An 11,508-nucleotide genomic window follows, 5' to 3' on the forward strand; every position below is an offset into this window, starting at 1 on the left:
TATCTATGGTGGGCCCAACAACAGTAACTTATTACCAGAACTCTGTCCTAGGTCGCTATTTTGAGGGGAAGTATTCGGTATCTTTCCGGCACTGTAGTCGACAATCAGTTGGTAAAGGCTATGTATAAAGTGATAAATAAATATTAGTACTTGAATGCTAATATGAAAAACAATTACCAAATATATTAAGTTCTTAGATTATTTCAGACAATATCAGAGGTAATATCAAAACTTCAATTGTCCCATGTATTTCAAATTTGTACAATCTACACTTTTAAATTTAGGATGTATACTTAAAAAGGAAAAAAAGTAAGGTGAAGTAGTCATGAACTGAGGGCAGTACAGCTCAGTAAAAGTTAACTAGAGCGACCCTGACATACGGAAAGTATCTCGAACTCAGAAGTCCCAGCTCTATAACCAACAGCTGTTTGTTCCTGGACAAGGTGCTTCTCTTCAGCTCAAAGTCTCCCTTTATAAAACTGGGATCTTACTGTCAGGCAGTTAGTTATTAATACTCGTAAGAGTATTATGAAGATTTAATGAGATAATGTATCCCCCAGATGCTCAGAGAAACAGTGGAAGAATGGAATAATTTGTTCTTGAACTTTAATGCTGGAACTATTTGAGAATCCCAAATAAAACCCAATGTGTGTTTTTTTCATAGGTGTAACATCTAAATGTGGCAGTTTTCAGAAAATGTTACAAATTACGGTGACTAGCTGTTCTTCGTGGTTTATAATTCAGGGCACCTCAGCTACTATATAACTTGTAGTTAAACTTATTTATACATATATGACCTCATACAAGCATATGTATGAGAACTAAACAAGCTGTCACTCTTAAGTTTACGTGTCCATCGCCACGAAGACCGCGGAAACTGGATCAGCACAGGCATCCCGGGAGCAGAGGTCAATCATGACCCGACTGCAGGACCAGTTTCTTTTTCCTTTTCTTCTTTTAAAAATTTTATTAAAGGTCTTTAGAGAGCAACATCCAGACCCCAGACCCAGCTGCCGAAGAGATCCTGTTAAAACCAGTTTTAGTACCAATGCTGCAGCAACAGAATCAAGGGAAACAAGAGAACGATTAGAATGCCCTCGCCCTGCCCCAATGCCTTGTGGGAGAGGACTGTCACTGTGATCTTAGGCAATCCCTTAGGTTCTTGGAAAATTCAACAGCAAGATTACAGAAGAAAGTCCCCAAAGGAAAATACAGGATTTTCTGCTCTGCTAAACATTTTAAGACCCAAACAACTAGTTAGAAAAATCAGATATGTGACATTATTTGTACCCCATGCATTGGGGTTACACTGGAATGAAATGGAGAACAGCAGGACCCTAAGGATAAACACCTTACAAACCCTGAGATAAAGAACCCTGTGCCCACTGCTCCATCTCACTAGTCTGGCCTTTTGCTGGTTTCCAGCTGATGATGTGGAGGGTCTCACTGCCATCCCCAAAGTGCCTGCTCCCAACTAGGAACTCTCACCTGTCACGTAACAAGTAACAGTTACGTCATTTTCAACCTCAGTTTAGAGAGAACTGGCACTTTAATGTAAACACTTACTGTTCAAAACCATTACAATAAGCATATTCTTCAGCAGTCCGTCCGTGTGAATCTAGCGAATCGGCATTAACACGTTTCTCAAGAAGCAGCTTGACTATGTCCGGTGAGTCATGATACACAGCAAGTGTGAGTGCTGATCTAAAATAAAAGAGACAACTTCACCCTTAGGAACTTAGTTAGCTTAACTTAAACAGTTAATTTGATCTATTTTACCAAGTTAATATCCTGCCCACCCCTGCAGAACTGACCATTTACATGCTTGAGTGCTCATCTTTGCAAATTACCTCCAAGGCCAAAATAGAGGGACAAAAAAGAAGCCTCCTGTCCTACTTGGGTAGCACATAATAGAAGTTGCTAATTTAAAGTCCTCTGATGGAAAAGGATGCTGAGGTCACTTATCTGAAGTAGGTAAAGATTTAAATAAAGGATTCCCCATTTCTTCCCTCGTCTGAAATACAATACTTTAAAATCAGCTAGAGGTCAGGTAAGGAGAAGCTGTTTGCAGGCTGAAAACAGTAATATGAATAAAAAAGGCAATAAAAATAGTCACGGCTGCAGTTAATCACGCTGAGAAGCATGTGCCCGGCACTAACCTGAACAGTCTACGCATGGTCTTTCTTAGGCACAACCCCCCTTGAAGGATGTACTACGACCCTCCTTTACGTGACAGGAAACATACTGGTTGGTGATAAGTCATGTCCCCCAGGTAACACACCTGGCCAGCAGGAGAGCTGGGAATTCAACCTCGTCTGACTCTAAAGCCCAGCTCTTTCCTCTTTATCATCCACCTAAGACTTGTCTTCTTTAAAGGGAATGTTTATTCAATAATTAAAGCGATTTTTCTTCCTTCTACCATTATCAATTAAAAATAAAAACATCAAACTGTACTAGAAATGAAAAAGGATAAAAACTGACGAGCCCACAGTATCTGGTCATAGTTACTCTCTTAGTGATACTCACTCAGTGATAACCTAATAACATCAGTATCCTTCAAAGAAAGTAATTTAAAGCAGAGTCATCCAAAAAGCAAAACAAACTCCTCTTTGTTTAATATGCATCTTTTCAGAAAAATATATATACCAAGAAGAGGTTAAAACAAATTATAAAAGAATGAAGAAATTCAACAGTCTCATAAGGTAAATAAAAACTAGAGTCCATACTAATAAAACTAAAATGAAACCCCTGAACTATTTTAAGACCGTATGACCAAGAAAATCAGGTTGCAAATTACATCAGTCACTATCATAAAGGAAGATGAATCCTGCTGCATACTGTTCTTTGTGACACCAGGCAGAATAATTGCTTTTCTACCTAACTGATGATGTGTTGATTCTAACTTCATCCTCTTCTTATTAAGTTAATCTTTCTGATTGGCTGTTACTATTCTAGAACAACATTAACATTAAACAAAAAGAGAGAGAGAGAGAGAACAAACTATTGTACCTTTGCAGCTTGTCAACTGCATGTACATTTGCCCCGTTCTCCATCAAAAATTTGACCATTTCTTCTTTGTTCTTCCTGACGGCGAGTAAAAATGGTGTCATGTTATACTGTGAAATAGTAAAAACAGTTGACAATGTACAAAATTACATATAAATTTCAAAACTGAATTTAAAAACTTAAGTCTTTGAACTTAAACATACACTATAAAGTAAATAAAAAGTAGCCCCTTCTTCCTCGCCGCTCTGTGCTCCTTCTCTTTAAAAGGTTCCTCCTTGACCTCATCCAAAGTTTCCCTGTGAAGTCACTCTCTGAAACCCACTTCAGACATTTGCTGGTTCCAAGAACCTTCGCTTCTATTGCAGCGTGTGTCAGGCATTCTCTAGTTACCTTACTGCTCAACTACTACTCCCGACACTCTAAACACTGCTCCAGAGAACCATTTAGCTGCCGAATCAACTACATTTCTAAGGAGCCACGCTGAGGAGAAAGATACCATACTGTCTGCAACATGCATAACCTATCCAATTACAACTACGACTGATCTCATAAAGCTTGCAGACATTCCAATGGGAATATGACTACTTGCATGTAAAGAAAAAGTTTTTCTTAAACCAACTTATAAATTCTAATTTGAAAAATTCCTTCCCACTCTTAGGGATTATTATAAAATATGAAGTAGACTATAAATTAATATAGACTATCTTTAAAATCTTGAAATATTTATCAAAATATACAACAGAAATTGTAAATTCAAATGCTTACAGAGGCAACATAGGTGGCCCGAGTAAGTGAAGGTCACAAGTGAGGACAGCAAACTGGAGAACACACGCCCCACCGAGAAGGGGCCACCTCTGCAGAGCAGACCACACAGGCCTGGGCTCAAGGGGGACCAGATTTGATTCTTTAGGAGAAGTTCTGAAGTGTAGATTTCTGCACAAGTCTCCTAAATTTTAAATGTTGACTCAATGTGTGGAGACAAACTGAACATATCCAGGGCCATGTTTAGTCTATAGCACACTTGTGTTTTTATGTTTGCTGTGTTTCCAAACAGTTGGGTATAAATCAACTATTTGTATGTAAAACCTTGCCTTTCTTTAGAATCATACGTCTTACACACAAAAACACTGGGCCCCAACATGTAATAAAGATTGTGATTAAGACTCATAATACCCACTTCAAGAATGTTTCCAATGCCTACTAAAACTACAATCTACCTGTATCTAATTCTCCCCAATTGTTAATCAAATGGATAATTAGTTCATGAGATGGCCGAAACTAAATTATTAGAACAATTCCAATTTGTTACTAATGTCATGGGTCTTGATGTTTAAAACTGCCATCTTGCATGGTATACTTATATATAATGCAATACAACTCAGCCATAAAAAAGAATGAAATAATGCCATTTGCAGCAACATGGAAGGACCTAGAGATTATCATACTGAGTGAGGTAAGTCAGAGAGTGAAAGAGAAATCCCATAGGATATCACTTAACGTGTGGATTCTAAAAATGCGATACAAATCAACTTATTTACAAAACAGAAATAGACTCACAGACATAGAAAACAAACTGATGGTTACCGAAGGGGAAAGGGGGTGGGAGAGGAATAAATTAGCAGTTTTGGACTAGCAGATACAAATTACTACATATAAAATAGATGAACAACAAAGTCCTACTGTATATACTACAGGGAACTATACTCAATATCCTGTAATAAACCATAATGGAAAAGAATATGTGTGTGTGTGTGTGTGTGTGTGTGTGTATCTGACTAAGAATGTATAATAACTGAATAATATATATAACTGAGTAACTATATATATAACTGAATGAGAATATGCATAACTGAGTAAGAATATATATATAACTGAACAACAATAAATATATAACCAAGAATGTATATATAACTGAATAAGGATATATATAACTGGATAAGAATATATATGTAACTAAGAATGTATCTACAACTGAATAAGAATATACATATAACTGAATAAGAATATATATATATAACTGAATCACTTTGCTGTACACCAGAAACTATCACAACACTGTAAATCAATTAGACTTTAATTTAAAAAAAGCTGTCATCTTGATTATGCTAGGTCTCACTGAATCTAACAGATATATTGCAAGAGTCCGTCACACAGCTTTAACCAAAAGAAGGCTCATGATTTCCTATTATTGCAATCAGAAAAACCCTGTTGACCTAATGACCTGGATGGGAACAAAAGGTGCAAAATCTTTAAAGGGTCCGACTCTACTTATTGAATCCCTCACCACAAGCAAGTTTCTAAGACTGACTGAGAGCCACTGAATGATCAGTGGTTAGAAAGGAAAAGGAGCTATTCTTCCAGGCAATAGATACTGCCAGTAATATTGCCAATAAACTCCTCAATCACAGAGGAAGAGACGGATAAAAGTCAGGCTAACATGGCTGGAAAGCAGAGCACTGAAAGCAGTAGCATCTATCAAACCCCCGCTCTTCCAGAGATGTCTTATTTTTGAGATCTGTGAATTTACATGTATTACACGAATCCATTCAATAGTCCTTAACCAAGGCTTGTATCAGAATCTCAGGGAAGTATTTCTAAATACCTGCGTCTAGACCTGAGTACATTTACTCAATCAAAATCTTCAGGGGAGAGCCAGGAGAAAAAGCAGGAGGACCAGCTGCGCCATCACTTGCTCCCCACCTACAGCCACAGCCCCGCAGGGGAGCTGCACCAGGCTGAGCGTGGAAGACCCCAAGGTGAAGGTGTACGTGGAGGGCCACGTGGCCACCAGCACAAGCGAATGCCCCTGCTGGCTGTCAAACAGGACCTGACCTCACTTGCCCAGATTCAAGAACCTGGGATCCTGGGGTGCTCAGGGCCTGTGGCTTGCTGCCTCCCCTGCCCAGGTGCAGTCACCCAGCTCCCCCTGCTGGGTACTGGGTTCCTTCCTCCTCCCACCCATCCCCAGGCAGGCACCCAGCCCCTGCCATCACTTCACTCCCCGCAAGCCTTCATCTTCTGTAGGCTCTGAGCCTACCACCCACTCCCAGGCACTTCCTAATGGGAAGTTGTTCCTTCTGGGGTACATGTGTGGCTGGGAGAAAGAGCTCTGCCCTTTCTGTGGGCACTACCTCTAGCCTCTGGCCTTGGCTTTGGAGTTGTTTCCATGATAACAGGGCCTGATGTATTGTATTCAGTAAACATATTACTATAAATAAAACACCTGTAGCTAGAAAAGACCCTGTATTCCAAATATCTTGTAAATAAAGTCAGTTGAGCTATACCTCGTTTATCGCCTCAATATTTGCATCATAGCGGAGCAGCTCTGCTGCAACTGATGTATTTCCAGCCAAGACGGCGTAATGCAGAGCAGTGTTTTGAAAGTCGTCCGCAAGATTTGGGTCAGCACCCTGTTCCAGCAGGATACTGACACACGCTTCTTTCCGGCATTGTACAGCCTGTTGGTATCGCAGCAAGAAACAGACTGTAAGTGCCAGGCATTCCAAGTTAACATTCCTCAAGTTCCAACAGTTCATTATATTTAAAACAGGTAAATTCATTTTTATTCTAAGTAATTAAATCAAATCCATCTCACGTGGACACAGTTGGCTGCTACACACCTTGATGAGAGCTGTCTTGCCTTCCTTGTCACGAGCATTCAGATCACAACGCCACCCTATAAGGAAAGTCACCACTGGTGACTGGCCGCTCGTGCAGGCTAAGTGTAGGGCAGTCCTGCGAACGTAAGAGGACTGTTTAGGAAATTAGAGCATACTAGTTCAAAGATACAGTTACTCACATAATTGTAAACATTCAACAGCATGCTATTCCTACCCCTTTAAAACTAACATTTAGTCTTCTTATCTTAGTTCTTTCTATGGGGAAAGAACAGTATTTATTAGCTCTTATTACTCACCACATTAATGGAAGAACTACCTGTTTGAATAGAAAGGGCATGCCGTTGAGATTCAGCTCAGCTTGGGTCTGACTTCTACTTTAACACTGTCACTTATTAGCTCTCAATTAGCCTGTCTGTGCCTCAATTTCCTCATCAACAAAATGGGCATGAAGTAGTAGTTATCTTACAGGACCCCACTGCGATGCTTAAATGAAAAGCTATGCAAAATGTCTGGCAGTTCCTTGCACAAAATAACAGCTCAATAATTGTTAGGTAATATTATAATTGTTACCATTACTATTTTACAAAGACAACATTTCAATTCAGTAAAATGACAGTATATCTACTTTGCTGCTGCAAAGATGCGAGAGTACACTGTACTTCAATGATTCTAACATGCTCATTGTCTCACACTTCAACATCTCTGACATGGAAAGGCAATTTAAAATTCATGTCTTACAACCTTATTTGGCAGCTCCTCCCAGGCCCGCCCCGCCCTGCCCCGCCGCTGTTACCTGTTGTTCCTGTCTCTGCTGTGCACGAAATTCTTCTTACGTAACAGCAACACCTCCACTGTGTCCAGATCGCCAAGATATGCGGCTTTGTGGAACTTCTTTAGTTCGTGCTTACGGATGGGATACCTAGGCACGGGGTGCTCATGATCCCTGCGCTCTCTCTGACGGGCGCTGAAGCCCACCCAGCTCACAAACTTAGCGAGTCTCTTCTTCATTTGGCTTATCGCCTTCCGACACCGCTCACTTCCCTCCTGGCCTCTTGCCGCCTCCCGATCTCAGCGCTGGCGCTACAGAAGAGCCACAGAGGTCTCGCTTCCACACCTTGGCTGCGAAGCTCAACGGCTTGGAATGTTTCGTCCGGAACAGTCGTAGCCTAGCAACAGCACTGACCCTCAACTGTCCCTCAACTGTCCCTCCAGAGCCAGTGTCCCTGTGAGTGCGCACAGAGGCCCAGAGGCCCGGTGCGCACATGGGAGCCTAATGCATTTCAAATCTCTCCAATTGCTTGTGGGCCATTTTGGATTCCTTTCAAATGTTGGTGCTACGTGGCTGAGTGTTTTGGGACATTTCCAGAAGTGAGGCTTGCCCCTGAGAAAGTCATGTTTGTATGCAACTGTGGTTAGAGTGGGGTGGAACCACAGGATGCTGAAGGCCTAGTCCCCCAGAGAGCTCACCACCAAAAATCTCTATCTCCTTATCCCTCAGTTTATTCCTTTCCCCATCCCTCTGGGCCCCAGCCAGTCTCCAGGGAACTTAGCAGATGCAAACAGCGGAAAGCTGTTTTCATGGTTTCAGAGATTGTGGCAATATGTATCATTAAGTACAAACTTGAGAAACCAACACACGCTCTTGATGAAATGAGAACGTGTTTCCGCACGCCTGCTGACCCTGCTCTGTGGCTCAGCCTTATGTTTACATGCTTTCTTCACTTTATTTTATTTTTTGCTTTTATTCCCACCAATTAAATCTTGAATCAATCCAAGGCTTATTTGGGAGCATGGTATAACATTTGAGAACTTTTTAACCACATAACTATGAAAACACCATGTCAGTTACTCAGCGAGACCATGCTGCTGGCTGACCACTGGCAGGAGGAGTGGAAGGCAGGGCAGGCCTCTTCTTCCTGCCAAACGCCATCCTTCCTCCCTCAGCTGGCTAATTATGATTTCTGGCCCTGCCAGGATCAAAACTGCAGGGGGCAGTAGAGTTCCTAAGTGGCTGACACTCCTGGGAGCTGGTCTTCAGTGGACTCAACCTGGCAAGTGTTTTGAAGCTGACTCTCTCAGGGGCATTTCTGGACCCACACCTGCCGTCACCTGCAACTCCCCTGACCTAAGTGAATGTGGTGTTACTAATTTACCCTTTTAATCTATCTTTTCTATTAACATACACTGTTATTTCCTTCGTCTTAAAAAAAAAATGCGTTCACCCTCCAGCTGTGGCCCCATCTCTCTGCTCTCCGGCACACACGCCTCCTGCCCCTGCAAAGGAGCTGTTCCCATTCACTTCCTCTGATTCCTCTTATTTTCCATCCAAGCAAGCATGTCCACTGACTGCAACTGCTCATGACAGGGTCACCCACCACCCACCAGGTGCTGACTCCACGGGGAACTCTGTCCTCTCCTTGCACGGCCCGGCAGCCACACTTCCCACCGTTGCTCTCCCCGACTTCCTCAAGCCCTTTCCTCACGGGGCTTCCCAGGCCTCAGGCTGCTCTGGTTTCCTCCCACGGCCCTGGCCAGTCTTCTCAGTCCCAGGCCCTGAATGCTGGCACACAGCACCCCTGAGGCTGTCTTCTGGCCTCTACTACTTTCTGCTGCTGTCCCCATCAGCCTTAGGGCTTTATGTATTCTCTAGAAGTTGACAACTTCCAAACTGCTATTTCCAATCTAGACCTCCCTCCTGTATTCCAGACTCAAATACCCATTGCCTCTCAACGTCATCTCTTGGAAGTCTAATAGGACTTCTCCTGGGCCGGCCCTCACCTGTCCTGCCCTCTCCTGTACCTGCCCTCACCTGGACCAGCCCTCTCCTGGGCCTGCCCGCACCTGGGCCTGCCCTCACCTGGGTCTGCCCTCACCTGGGTCTGCCCACCCCTGGGCCTGCCCTCTTCTGGTCCTTCCCTCTCCTGGTCCTGCCCACTATCTCCCTGGCCTCCCCTCACATGGCCTGCCCTCTCTCCTGGGCCTGCCCTCTCCTGGGCCTGCCTCTCCTCGTCTAGCCCTCTCTCTCCTGGGGAAGCCAGAAAGAGAAAGAAAAATACCATATAAAATCACTCATATGTGGAGTCTTTAAAAAAAAAAAATATATATATATATATACACACACACACATATAAATACAAAACAGTAACAGACTCATAGACATAGAATACAAACTTGTGGTTGCCAAGGGGTGGGGTGTGGGAAGGGACAGACTAGTAGTTCAAAATTTGCAGATACTTACAGGCATATGCAGAATAGATAAACAAGAATATACTATATAGCACAGGAAAATATATACAAGATCTTATGGTAGCTCAGAACAAAAAAGAATGTGACAATGAATATGTATGTTCATGTGTAGTGAAAAATTGTGCTCTACACTGGAAATTGACACATTGTAAACTGACTATAACTCAATAAAAAAATGTTAAAAAAAAAACAGTGCTCCACTCAGACCTACGGTTACATGCTGATCTTTCAGGGACAAAGACAAGGTTGGAACCTAAATGTGCAGACTGGGAGAGAAAAGGGATTTCAACTACTCTGACCACTTCCTGTTGAATGAAACAAAGAAGCCAAGCCCTCACATTTCAAAGGGTGACAGGAAGTCAGGGGCCCGATACGCCCTCTCCCACCTAGGCCTGGGTGGGAACAGTGGGCAGCCCCGGCCAGGGCCACAGGCAACAGTAGCCTCGGCTGTGCCCATCTGGACAGACAGACTGGCATGGCCCCACGGGCTCTGGGCCTGCCTAAACGCCCCATGGTGGCCATGGGGGACATTACCATTCTGGGCCTCTGTGGCCTCTCTGAACTCACCCCTCCCCAATCCCATCTTTCAGGGAAGGATCTACAAACCCAGCCAGAGGGGATGCAGGACAGTGGGGCAGAGAAGAAAGTTCATTCCAGGCATATCCCAGCCTCCCTGCAGCCCCACTCTCTGAACCTGAGCCCATGTCAGTGCAGAGACCCCTCCCACCTCTGCCTCCTCACATCAAGAGTGACCTATTCTTTGGAGGATGAGGGTGGGGTCAGACCTCAGTCTCTGGCTGTGACTTTGACATCCAACTGCCTCCTCTCTGCCCCACCCACCCTGCTGCCTGTCACATGGCCCCTCAGGTGCCCCTTCAGTCTCCCACCTGCACTCCTGCCAGGAAGCTCCCTTCCTCCCTTAACCCCTCCAGACTCTCCTGGAGCTAAAGCCTGGACCCACCTCTGCCTCCTGCCTTGGCCAGGCCGGCACTGTTACCCTCCCCCCATTTCAAGGTGAAGAAACTGAGGCTCAGACAGGGTCACAGTGAGGAGGCGGGAGTACCCACCCCTGAACTCACAGACTGACCCCAATCTTGTGACCCTGGGGTGACCTGCCCTGCTCAGGGAGAGGGTGCTGGCCGTGTGCCAACCGCTCACACCGGGAAGGGCGGCGCTCCTGGCCCGGGTGAGCGGGGATGCAACAGAGCTGTCCTGGCCTCAGGAAGCCAGCACCGCCCACCCTGGACTCGCCCCCATGTGAATCCTGGGAAGTTCCTTCTGCCTCTAACTTCAGTTTCCCCATCCCTCCTAAAGCCTCAGGCTGGCCATCGCCCCACGCAGAGCTAGGCCAGCAGGTGGAGAAGGGAGACGGAAGTCTGCACCCCAGTGTCCACCCGGCCTCCTGGTGCCAGCATCTCTGCTCTGCTGTCCGTGCACATGCCGGCCTCCTGCCCACAGGGACTCGTTGCTTCTTGTTGCCTGGGCCCAGCAGTGACCCAAGGTCGGTCAATGTTCTGCAGTCCCCTCCTGGCGTCCTTCCTGACAGGTCTTCTAGGCACAGCAGGAGCTGGGCATGGGTGGCCTCCTGGTTAAGAAGGCACCATGAACATCTCCTTTCTTTTCTAATAGAAAGGCA

At 44.5% G+C, this 11,508-nt stretch overlaps 1 protein-coding gene across 5 annotated transcripts in view; it reads right to left on the bottom strand.

The window, feature by feature from the left end:
- LOC141575456 (ankyrin repeat domain-containing protein 26-like) overlaps nt 1-1,547 on the bottom strand; it is a 50,092-nt gene extending 48,545 nt beyond the window's left edge. For 4 of the 5 annotated variants that reach the window (XM_074354657.1, XM_074354658.1, XM_074354656.1 and 1 more), the window contains exon 1: nt 36-1,545. The gene's annotated coding sequence lies outside the window, so the exon portion shown is untranslated. Of the gene's footprint in view, nt 1-35 lie in introns of all 5 variants that reach the window. The other variant, XM_074354659.1, reaches the window with a different exon arrangement.
- Between the last annotated feature and the right edge of the window lie 9,961 nt (nt 1,548-11,508).

The sequence above is a fragment of the Camelus bactrianus genome, chromosome 28, assembly GCF_048773025.1.
Source record: "Camelus bactrianus isolate YW-2024 breed Bactrian camel chromosome 28, ASM4877302v1, whole genome shotgun sequence".
In the NCBI taxonomy this organism is placed as follows: Eukaryota; Metazoa; Chordata; class Mammalia; order Artiodactyla; family Camelidae; genus Camelus; species Camelus bactrianus.